Source organism: Podarcis tiliguerta (assembly GCF_965153285.1).
Source record: "Podarcis tiliguerta genome assembly, chromosome: 3".
In the NCBI taxonomy this organism is placed as follows: Eukaryota; Metazoa; Chordata; class Lepidosauria; order Squamata; family Lacertidae; genus Podarcis; species Podarcis tiliguerta.
Window position 1 is genome coordinate 78419707 of NC_139536.1, and position 12279 is coordinate 78431985.

A 12279-nucleotide genomic window follows, 5' to 3' on the forward strand; every position below is an offset into this window, starting at 1 on the left:
TTATTGGAACTATTTTATCACTCAACATTCTGGCTTTGGAATATCTCCTCCACATGTTCCCACCACTACCACCATGCTTATATTCATATATATGCACACATATGTATTTGTGGCTCTGAAATTATAAAGATAGGCAGGATCTAAGGCAACTGGCTTTAAATGTGAAGGAAAGCAAGAATTATTTCAAGGCCTATTAGGCCTCCTCAAACAAATAATTCTTTTCATTAAATGCATGTTTTAAACTCTGTTCAACTGAAAGATATAAAGATCAGGATTGCATGCAAGATTTTATTGAAAATTTTAACCCATTTTGCCTCATTGGTTAGCCTGATTATTTATAGATTATTCCTCTATAAAGGTACCCCTGCCCGTACGGGCCAGTCTTGACAGACTCTAGGGTTGTGCACCCATCTCACTCAAAGAGGCCGAGGGCCAGCGCTGTCCGCAGACACTTCCAGGTCACGTGGCCAGCGTGACATCGCTGCTCTGGCGAGCCAGAGCCGCACACGGAAATGCCGTTTACCTTCCCGCTAGTAAGCGGTCCCTATTTATCTACTTGCACCCGAGAGTGCTTTCGAACTGCTAGGTTGACAGGCGCTGGGACCGAACAGCGGGAGCGCACCCCGCAGCGGGGATTCGAACCGCCGACCTTTCGATCGGCAAGCCCTAGGCGCTGAGGCTTTAACCCACAGCGCCACCCGCGTCCCCCATTATTCCTCTATACTTGCATGCAAATGGAGAGGGATGACTTCCATGCCACTTAGACATCACAATCATTTATGATGGCAATACATTATTTTTTTAAAAAAATGAATGAAAAGTGATAATGGAAATAACATTCTATCCTATGCTTCTAATTGGCAGAAATGTGGGCCAAATTCAACCTGACATCAATTGTGTGAATGCAATTAATATGCACTTTTTGTTATGTAAATAGCCTCACAGGTCTGAGCAGCCTCAGAGTTGTGGGAGATAGGAAAGGGTAGTTTAACTCTTTCTCTCCCTGCCACAGTCTAGAGAAAAATCACTACTCTGTTATTTGTATTTCAAGCAAAACTGCCATTAACAGTGGTAGATGGTACAGTGGGTGCTGCCAGTCGCCTGACCTCCAGTCAGTCATGTTTCTGCTGTTTCCCAGAAGGTAGAGGGCAAGCAGCAAGACAGCAACAAGGTCAGCACAGTGCAAATGCACCAGCAGAACCAACCTAATGCTCCTGCCAATGCGTTTGCACTGCGCTGTCCTCACTGCCACCTCATTTTTGTCTCTCAGTAAGCAGCAGCAATGTGAACAAATGGAGTTCAGGTGAACTGCAACACCCCACAATGCCAGGCTTACCTGTTGCGAGTATTTGTGTACATACACATGAAAAACCATGGATTTTGATTGAATTTGTGCAAATAACATCACAACTAGTTTGGACTCTTTTCAAGATGATATCCTAGTGGTATGAAGGTGGGGCTGGTAACTTCACATAAAAGGTGAGCTCAAAGGACATGTTTTCCATGTAATAAATATAACTTTATTAGTCCATTTCAACTTACAGATGAATTGTGATGAGATGCAGCTCCCCACATGCATTTTCAACTAACATGGCCCCCAAATGGCTACTGTATGCACTTCTCCTGGCTGTGTGAATCATATCTTTGAATCACAGACTCTGGAGTTAGTTCAGACATATATCAATCTAGCAAGAGTCTTGGAGTACACCACTTCCTCCACAGAATTAAGATAACACATGATATAGGTTTCCTTATGTGGCTACCCATTCACAGCACCACTCTGTCAGAATAATATCCCTATCCGGAGGTAAATATCTGAACAAGCCACAGAGCTGGCATGGTTCAATCTAGGTCAATATTTCATCTCCGATGCTGAGTCATCCATCTTCCTTTGCTCCCATCCCAAATCAGTCCACACCACAAACATTCACATCAGACATTTACAGAGCACATAGCATGAGGTGAATAACAAACGTGAACCGAGGCACATGGGAAAGAAACAAGTCCCTTTCTTAAACAAACAGGCTCCACACTGGTTTAGGTAACATAATAGGTTTATTAAAATGGCCTATATACAGTTGCCTGGCAGGGTCTAAACTGCAACTGGGTACCTCCTAATACAAGGGAAGCAGGGGGGAGTTTGGATGCTAGGATGTACCAAACAGAACAGTGCACACTGACTACAATATAAGCACTATTTCTTTACAAAACTGGAATTGCTGCCAACACTTTTATTTTTAATCTTTCTTTTTCTTTTCTTTTTTAAAAATCTAACTCTGAAAGAGTCGCTGATTTATTAGAACTTTGCCCATGCGACCAAGCCAACTAGTAAGCAAACCAAACTGAAGTACTTGGATTAAAGCCAGTTTAGTCCCCATTGAATTCAGTTCAACTTAAGGGGTTTAATCCTTTGGTCCTTCCACAAAAACGGGATGGTGAGTTGGGGCTGGTGGTTATCTTTCCCATCTCTATCTAGTGACTGCATGACTGCAGTGATGTCATTGGTGGAAAAAGCAGAGGCGGTGGTGGTGCCAAGCCAAACATGACACAGTGAGAAATTAATCTCTTCTTCATTGACATTAGTGGGTCGAAGAGCAGCCAGCAGAGAGTGCAGCATGAACACAGGAAGCGTCTGCTAGGCTTTTTGCATGCTTTCATTTAAAAAATATCTTATCTTATAAAACTGAGCATTTGTGACTCTAGTTCCAGTGACTGTGTGGAAGCCCAGTGTCTCTCCTTAGCAATGGGCTGAAGCAATAATTATTTCAAGAAGCACTTCTTATCTCTGAAATTTGGACACATCTGCAGTGTAAACTGCATTAACATTCATTTCCTTCTTCCCCACCCTGAAGGGAACCCAGGGAATTGTAGTTCTGTGAAGGGAAAAGTGGGATGGGAATCTCTAGTCTATGTGACAAGTAAATCGTTCTCTGTTGGAGATTCCCAGCCCCTACCGCCACCATTTCACAAAATTGTAATTCCCAGCATTCTTCAAAGGGAGCTATGGCACCAAACCTGGTCTAGAACTTATTGGTAAGAGCTTCTGCATTGGCGAGTACCAAGGACAGAGCCTTTTCAATGGTGGCCCCACAGCTTTGATGCTTCCTCACAAGAGAAAAATGTATGGCTGTGTCAATGCTAGGTTTAAAGAAAACTCTGAAGATGCTTTTGTTCTAGTCTTCATTGGCTTTATGAATTTTAACAGCTCTGGGGTTGAAATTAATGTTTTTTATTGATAATTTTAGTGTAATTGCTTTTATTTGTATGTGTTTTCAGACATTATGTAAACCATTGTGTAAACCATTAATGCTTGGTGTTTTTGTTGTGTTTTTAGATATACTGTAATCCGCCTAGAGTGGCTGAGGAATCCGAGTCAGATGGGTGGGGTATAAATAAAATTATTATTATTATTATTATTATTATTATTATTATTATTATTATTATTACCTTCAGCAGGCAGCACAATGGTTATGACTGATGGTTATACATCACTGATTAAATAACGGAGTTCTAGTCCGGTGCCTTGCAATACTACATTTTTATTCTGAATATGCCTAGGCACCAATCTAACTGTTTTTATGGAATGGGTTTGTAAATGAGCATGAAGAACACATCTAACTCGCTTTCGTGCAAAATATTGGATTATACCAACTGCAAGGCAGACATAATTGTGGCCGCTTTGTGGTTATGCTCTAGGCTTACTTTCATGAGTATGATTTGACAAACTAGATAAACAAATTAAACAGGACTTTACTGCTTATTGCTCTATTAACTTTATTGTCTGTAAATGTCTGTTGTGTGTGATCGGATGCCAAGATTACGAGAAGAATCCCTTCTCCGAACTCACTTGAGGGTGGAGCTGAATAAAATGGTTTTCAAGGCCCTTCCTCTAGGGTTCATTCAGATACGAAATCCCTAGATTGCTTTTCATAGAAAAAGGGGGAAACATTTTCACTGTGAACCTGTTCACAGTCACTTCACTCGGAGTTGTAATCCCCAACATTCCTGGCCCAGTATTTGAAGTGAGTGAGGAGCATGCAGTCTTTCTAATGGTGGCTTATATATGTACTAATATGAAGTACATATATAATAATTCTCTTTGGGACTTCACTGAGACAACTGAGAAATAAACATTTAAAAATTGCCCTTATAAGCATTTTGATTTAAGTACAATACGCACTTGCTACCATTATCATACATTTATCTAAAGCGTTACAAAATAACTGTGGGTAACAATTTCACCACAGAACCAAGTACAGTGGTACCGCGGGTTAAGTACTTAATTCATTCCGGAGGTCCGTTCTTAACCTGAAACTGTTCTTAACCTGAAGCACCACTTTAGCTAATAGGGCCTCCTGCTGTTGCCGCGCCACCAGAGCACAATTTCTGTTCTCATCCTGAAGCAAAGTTCTTAACCCGAGGTAATATTTCTGGGTTGGCGGAGTCTGTAACCCGAAGTGTTTGTAACCTGAAGCGTATGTAACCCGAGGTACCACTGTAATATTAAAACACCTAGGATCAGTCCAGAGAGCCTCTTGCATGAGCACTTCTACCCATCCAAAGGGGAATCTCCAATTACTGCCCGTTCGCCCTTCCAGCTGCAGCGATTCATGCCATACCCATCTCATTCCAAAGGGTCTCCTTTTAGCTCTCAGGAGAAGCCCGAGGACCAGGGGCAGGGACCAGGGGGCTGCCCTAGGAAGGTGGCAGGGCAGTCAATTACACAAAGGGGTTTTCTCATTTAGGAATACACACACCTGCCTCATCCCATGGGAGATCGTTATGCCCATCCAGCTTTAGCGCACACTGAACTATTGCTTCACAGTGACTGGCATCAGTTCTCCAAGATTTCAGGCAGGAAACTTTCCCAGCCCTACCTGGATATACAGCAGCATATGGGGCCTTTTGCACACAGCACCACTGACCCACAACCAGGGGATTTTTCCAGTGTGTGGAGGAAATCACTGAAAGGAGGAGGGAGACTAGTTTCCCACAAAATTTGAGAAGAATTGTGTATGTACATTTTGCCTCATATATCAAGTTTTTACAAATGCTACTTAATCTCTTCTCTCTGTTGATGTTTTAAAATGACCTGGTAATCTGGGAATTGGGGAAGGGGTAATTGGCCTCAGTGCCCCACCCTTCAAGCATCCATGCCCACAGCTCTTCCACTTCTTTAGCTTCCATCCAACCTTAGCAAGCTTCTTCCTTTCACCACTCACCAGCTAGTCTTCTAGCTGTCCTCACTGGCTTATTTAAGGCAGACAGTGGTATCTTATAAGCAAAAACTACCCCTCAGTTGCCAAGGGATGTATGTCTGATTGTGCAGTAGATACTGTACTGAGAGGGAGGGACTGTGTGTAAAATGCCTGGAACTCAACTTATGGAAGACCTCAGTCTGAACTTCCAATCCATACATGCTTGGAGCTAAATCTACCAAACTCTGATTTGCATCAGACAAAGTAATTGGATTGCACTGTTTAGCTCGCAAAAATGGATTTAAGTCAAATCACATCAGCCATGCATTTTCTTTTGTTGTGCCTAATAAATATTATATAGTTCTTAGAGCAATGCATTTAATTTAAAGTCCCCTTTATAAAAAGGAATGATGGCACTAAGGAAGAAAATGACTATCTATAAATTGGTTGAGTGATAGTAGCTTTTAGTTTTCTTTGCAACAGATGTTTTGCTGTATTGGTCAATTGTATCATATATAAGCTATAAAATCAAGAAGGAGGCTTTGCATATGATTGGAGCTTTTCCAGCACTTAATTCAGCTCTGACTAGCATGAGAAATGATGCTACAGAGAGGGCAACTATAAGGAAAAGCAATTTTGATATTCTGTACCTATTCCAGCTTGGCTGCTTGCTGTTTGAACTCCCCTTGCTTACTAGGACATGGGGGGTGGACAGAAGGGGGGAAAGAGACCTTTCCAAATATTCTCTGCGCTGCATTATTAAGCAACCTACTTAGATTTATCCCAATGAAGAATCTCCTAAGTTACAAGTTGCGAATGAGTTTTTCATTTCTTCCATTCAATAGGCGCCACTGGAAAATGTTCGCAGCTCTAGCATTCCATTGTCAACATGGATTTCTCTTAGTATCTTCGCAAGCCAATGATGCGTGGCATTTGAAAAGCAAGGATGGGGAAATTGGCTACACCCTATATTGATTCTCCACTTCCTGTCCTAGCCAAGAATCTGAGGCCCTCTGCCATAACAAAAGGTCAGGCCCCTGCACTTTGTCATGCAGAACGACAAAACTTCCAACAATGACATATCATGGTGTTGTATTAAGGCCCAACATCATCTACGAATTCCTCTTTTTGGAAAATACTGTTACACACCACTCCGGTCTCCACAGCAGTGTGAGATTCCAGGGGTCCAGGCATTTATCTGGGGTCAGAGTTTCCTTTGGAAATGAGGCACAATGGAGACTGTGGTGTCTTTGCAACAGATGGTCTGGATGGAGAGAGTTCAGAGCATTCACATTCCAGGCTTAGGCTTCAAAACATAGAAATCAACCATGTTCCCTGTCTCTTTGTTACAGCCCATCATAGTCAGTTCACATGATGCTCTTCACACTCCCTTCCTCTTCCTTGCCCCCGCTAGCCCAGTGAAAACTATCCCCCTCCAGCCTATATCATCCAAAGTGAAATCCTAAATCCTTTTTGTCTCTGCCCACTAACACACAGCTGGGGGAGGGGCTTTGGCACTGAATGTCCTGATGGATCACCTTTTGTTACGTTGGTGATTGGCCATCATCAGGTGATTAGTTCATATGGAATCTGGCCTGTGCTATTTCCATCTGGAATCCCTGCTGGATCTGGGAGCTCAGTGTTTGCAGTTTCGCTCCCCAAATATTGACTAAATTCTAACACTTACTAAATCTAGAAACTATGGGTGCCTTGCACCCAAAACTTATAACAAGACTTACTAGGAAGGCAGGCAAAGACTTCCCTTCTCCAGTCTCTGGTGGTCTTTCTTGTTGTAGTTGAGTGACCCTGGACAGACCGTGTTGCACATCATAGCCATTGTTTGAACAGTGGGGGGTTTGTTCAAAATCCACATTATTACCATTTAGCAAATGTAATTCCAGTGATTCCAGTTCAGGTTCATCCTATTCATTTAATATTAAGAGCTAGAGGGGAAAGGGTTCAGTGTTGTTGTTTTTCTCCCGCACAGAGATTTCTCACTGTAAAGGAAAAGGTGCCAGAACTGTGTCCACTTGAATGTGTGAAGAATGAGAGGCTCTTTTCTTGCGGTTGCATGTGTTGAGGAGCTACTGAATGTAGTGGCTTCCAAACACATGTAACAATAATAAAATAGACACTTGCACATTCTTCACACATTAGGGAGATCACATTTTTGGCACATCTTCCCCTACACAGAAATGAATTCCATGTAGGGGGGGGGGAGTCCATACATAAAGGAACATCCTGCACTCCAAGACTGAGGGATAATCAAAGTCCCTAATCTATTCCAAAATTATCAAGATACCTGCTGAATACCTGAGAATTAATTTTGATCTCCTTGGCTCCTAGACCTCTAGGTCAGGGGCAGGGAGTCTATGTCCCTCCATATATTTTTGGACTACAACTCCCATCATCTCCGGCCAATGCTGGTTAGGGCTGATGGGAGTTGTAGTCCAGCAAGATCTGGACGTCCCTGAACTTTAGTATTGTGAGAGAGGGAGAAAAACATTTCACTATTCACTTCCTCCATACCATGTGCAAATTTTATCCACTTATATAAAGTCACCTCTTATTTGTCTCTTCTGTCAACCAAAAAGCCCCAAATGCTGCAGTCTTTTCTCATAGCAGAGTTGCCACATCCCCTACATCATTTTGGTTACCTTTTTCTGAACCTTTTCCAACTCCACAATACCCTATTTGAGACCAAGCAACCAGAACTGTATGCAGTATTCCAAGTGCAGTCACCTCCAACCAAGCCTCTAGGACAGGCATAGGCAAACTCAGCCCTCCAGAGGTTTTGGGACTATAATTCCCATCATCCCTGACCACTGGTCCTGCTAGCTAGGGATCATAGAAGTTGTAGGCCAAAAACATCTGGAGGGCTGAGTTTGCCTATGCCTGCTCAATGAAGCCCAGGTTATTTGGGACCCTTTTTGAATGCGTAAATTCATCTCCAGTCTAAGACCTTGAGCATCGTCACATTTGTCCAAATATGCAAACCCATTCCGCATCACAAAATATGGTGCTCAGGATGATACCAAAAGATTATGTATCACTGCAAAGGATTAGGGGCATGTCGTGTAGGGACCCAAATACACTCCACAGATGCAAACCTCATGTACTATATACAATGCCTTTGTAACCTTTTGACCACTAAGTTGTTAGACTATAAGGGTTGAAATCCTGGCAGCGATCCTACTTATACACTGCAGAATAATGCACTGGAGATTATGATTGGCTCTGAAATGGTTGTGTCACAGTTCGATTACACCTCACAGAGATTCCACTTTGCACTTAATATGATTTTGGAAAGGAGTCCCTGCTAGATTGCTCAGTCTCTGTGCTTTGCAAAATAACTATTCACAGATGGAAAGGCTATAAAAAATTACGGTTCTGCTATCTTGTAGCGTGAACCACAGTCTATAAATATACAAAAGATAGATATTAAATCAAGCTGCATGTGAATCCCACGGAATGACGCCTTCCAAGGTTCTGACATGTCCTCCGGTGTTGCTTCCTTTTCAGCTGATGTCAACTTTTGAAATATGCTTTCCAATTGACCAGCTTATTCTATTAAAAGTTTGTTCAAACTAAATTATTGAAATAACATGCATGGTTATGAATAATTACCGGTACCTTGGCTTTATGGAAAGTGATTCCACGCAGGTTGAATTAAGTATTTTCTAGAGAAAGTAAATTGGCACAGAGAACAATGCAGACATCCAAAAGAAAAGCCACAGGTTATTATAGTTACCTCTCCCCAGATTAAACTGATAAATGAAAGAATTGTTTGTGAATATAACATGCACATTTGTGCTTTTCAATCCTTGGTAAATATCATCAGTAAACATCAATTTGCAGTACAGTACAGTACAGTACATACAGATGTTTCATTAAGAGTTCAATTCTACACTTGCCAACTCAGAAGTAAGCCCCACTGAGTTCAAGGAGCCCTACTCCCATGTAATTGAATGGAGGCTTGTAACCTGCATAAACCAGGAATCCCAGCCAATTTTTCTCCCACAGGATCAATTCATACTTTTCTCCCTTTTCATGGTGTAAATGACAAGCATGCCTAATAGTAAAACAAGGGGTACAGGTAGCGCTGTGGTCTAAACTACTGAGCCTAAACTACTTGGGCTTGCTGATCAGAAGGTCAGCTATTTGAATCCCCACAATGGGGTGAGCTCCCATTGTCCTGTCCAAGCTTCTGCCAACCTAGCAGTTCGAAAGCACACCAGTGCAAGTAGATAAACAGGTACCACTGCAGTGGGAAGGTAAATGGCGTTTCTGTGCACACTCTGGCTTCCGTCATGATGTTCTGTTGCGCCAGAAGCAGTTTAGTCATGCTGGCCACATGACCCAGAAAACTGTCTGTGGACAAACGCCAGCTCCCTGGGCACGAAGTGAGATGAGCGCCGCAACCCCATGGTCACCTTTGACTGGACTTAACCATCCAGGGATCCTTTACCTTTACCTTAATAGTAAACCAAATGAATCAGTCTTGTCCACCCACCTGCAGCATTGCAGATTTTTAAGTATTGCATGAAGGTTTATTTGAACTACCCAGTCCCCCTTGTAACTGCCCGTTTGGGGTCTAGCTGTCCATTAAAAAGAAAAGGAAACCTCACATGGAGGGATTGGCAGGGAAGAGAAGGGTTTTGTTTTGTTCTTTAACCACAGTAAGCCTGTTCTTCGACGACATGGCTAGATTGCACAGCCAAGAGCCTGCACACATCTGCAGTGGCTCCCCGTTTGTAGGATCCTCTCCTCAGGGAAGTTTGGCTGGCTGCTTCCTTATACACCTTTAGGCGCCAGGTGAAAACCTTTGGCTGATTGACATCTGATGCCCTTTTAAATATGTTGTGGGAGTGGGGATTGTTGGATTGTTTTTGTTCTTATTTTTATTATGCATTTTGTAGTGTTTATATTGTAATTTTATGTTGTGAACCTCCCTGAGATCTACGGATGAAGGGAGGTATATAAATTTAATACAGTCATACCTCATGTTACGTCCGCTTCATGTTACGTTCTTTCAGGTTACGTTACACGGCAAACCAGAAGTACCGGAAAGGGTTACTTCCGGGTTTCGCCACTTGCGCATGTGTAGAAGAGCAAAATGACATCGTGCGCATGCGCAGAAGCGGTGAATCGCAACCCGCATGTGCGCAGACGTGCCACTGCGGGTTGCGCTCTTTTCATGTTGCGAACGGGCCTCCAGAACAGATCCCGTTCGCAACCAGAGGTACCACTGTAACTAATGATAAGGGTTTACCTCACAGCCAATCAGAGGAGAAGAGGGTGGGGTTTGTATAAATCATTGTCTAAATTTGAGCCCCCCTTTTAGTTTGGGGCCTTCGGATAAATGGCCTTCCTGCCTTCCTCCCCCTCCACCACCACTACCATAGGTCCTGTTGATACAATAGATTTTTACACAATAGCAATTTCTGGCTGCTTCCTTTATATATTTTGTGATATGGAGAAACTTGTTCCTTGTCAAGCTGTTATTTAGATCAGTCGAACACTTACAGGTATATTACACTGATATTCCATTTTCCTTTTCTTCTTCTCTCCATTCTTTTTATGCATCACCCAATAAATCTTTTATCGAGTGATACATAAAGCTTGGGTTGTTTTAGGGAAGGTTTATGGAAGGTTTCACAGGAGAATATCTCCAAAAGAGCTATTGTATCAGTACTGAGATTTTATATTATTTTTTGAGGGAGGGGAAGGCGAGGTTATGTGTTTTTCTAAAAATGTGACAGAATGCAATATAAACTGTTTCTTTGAAGACATTCTGGCTACATCTCTTGACACATTCTATTATTCACAGTATCCATTAAGATACATTTATCTTGGTGCATCATGGCTCAGAAAATCTGCAACGAGATCCATGTCTGATCAGGGGCATCTACTGGCAAAGTCAGGTCAAGGGCAGGTTCAATGGTCCAAAGAACCCAACAGACTGAAATTACTAATGTTTAAATATTGTAACATTGATTCTGCAACTAAAATATCAATATGGTTGCATAATTTTCATCCAGGGCCTATTTGGGCATCGTACAAAAGGTCTTTAAAACATGACCCTGTCCAAAAGGGAACTAAGTGAGCTAAGATGGTCAGTGCCAATCAGACTGTAGGCATAGGAACAAAGGAAGCATGAGTCAGCCAACTGGTCCATCTAGCTGGATATTGTCTCAATTGACTGACAGCATCTATCCAGGGTTTCAGAGAGAGATCTCTTCCAGCCCTACGTGGAGTTGCCAGGAATTGAACCTGAGACTTTCTGCATGCAAAGCAGATGCTTTTCCATTGAGCTATGGTCATAGCTGTCAACGTTTCCCTTTCTTTAAGGGAAATTCCCTTATTCCGAATAGGATTCCTTGCAAGAAAAAGGAAAAGTTGACAGCTGTGGCTATGGTCCTACCCAAAACAGGTCCAGTAAGAAATAAGAGGGAGCTACCAGCATCTCCTGGAGAACTCCAATGTTTCAAGACGTACCAAAAAAGAAAGGTTGAATAAGAAGAAGCAGGGATGTTGAGTCCCCACCACCACCGCCCCATGCCACAATCAGCCTCGTGCTGACTGAGCATGTTCAGTAGCCAAGTCATGTTGAAAAGAAAACCAGAAAACTTGCAGCGGGGGGGAGGGAAATGCGATAGGCTGTTGGAGGTGGGGATGGCTGATTGGTAGAAACCAGTCCACTTATGCAAAGCAGCCTTACTGAATTCTTCTAATTTTCCCCATGCACCTGTGGGCCCCATCCCAGACATTGTCGTGACCCTGAGGAGCAGCTGTTACAGGAGGCACAGGGAGCTACAGTTGGGACAGGAGCCAGGACAGGTCCGCTGCATGAGCACCGTTCCACTTGCTTGTCTGTCGATCCATCCGAACATCTGAAAGCCCAGACAGCTGAAGCTGCATCAGAAGACACATATAACGTGGTCATCACTACAGTCGCAATGCTGAAAAATGGCTCCCCCAGTCGTTTTGTCCACCGGCAGCTCAATAAGGCTCCTGCAAATGCAGTCTTGGTTGGGAAGCACAAGTTAGAACTGGCTGACTGGCTGCATTTAGCTTTGCT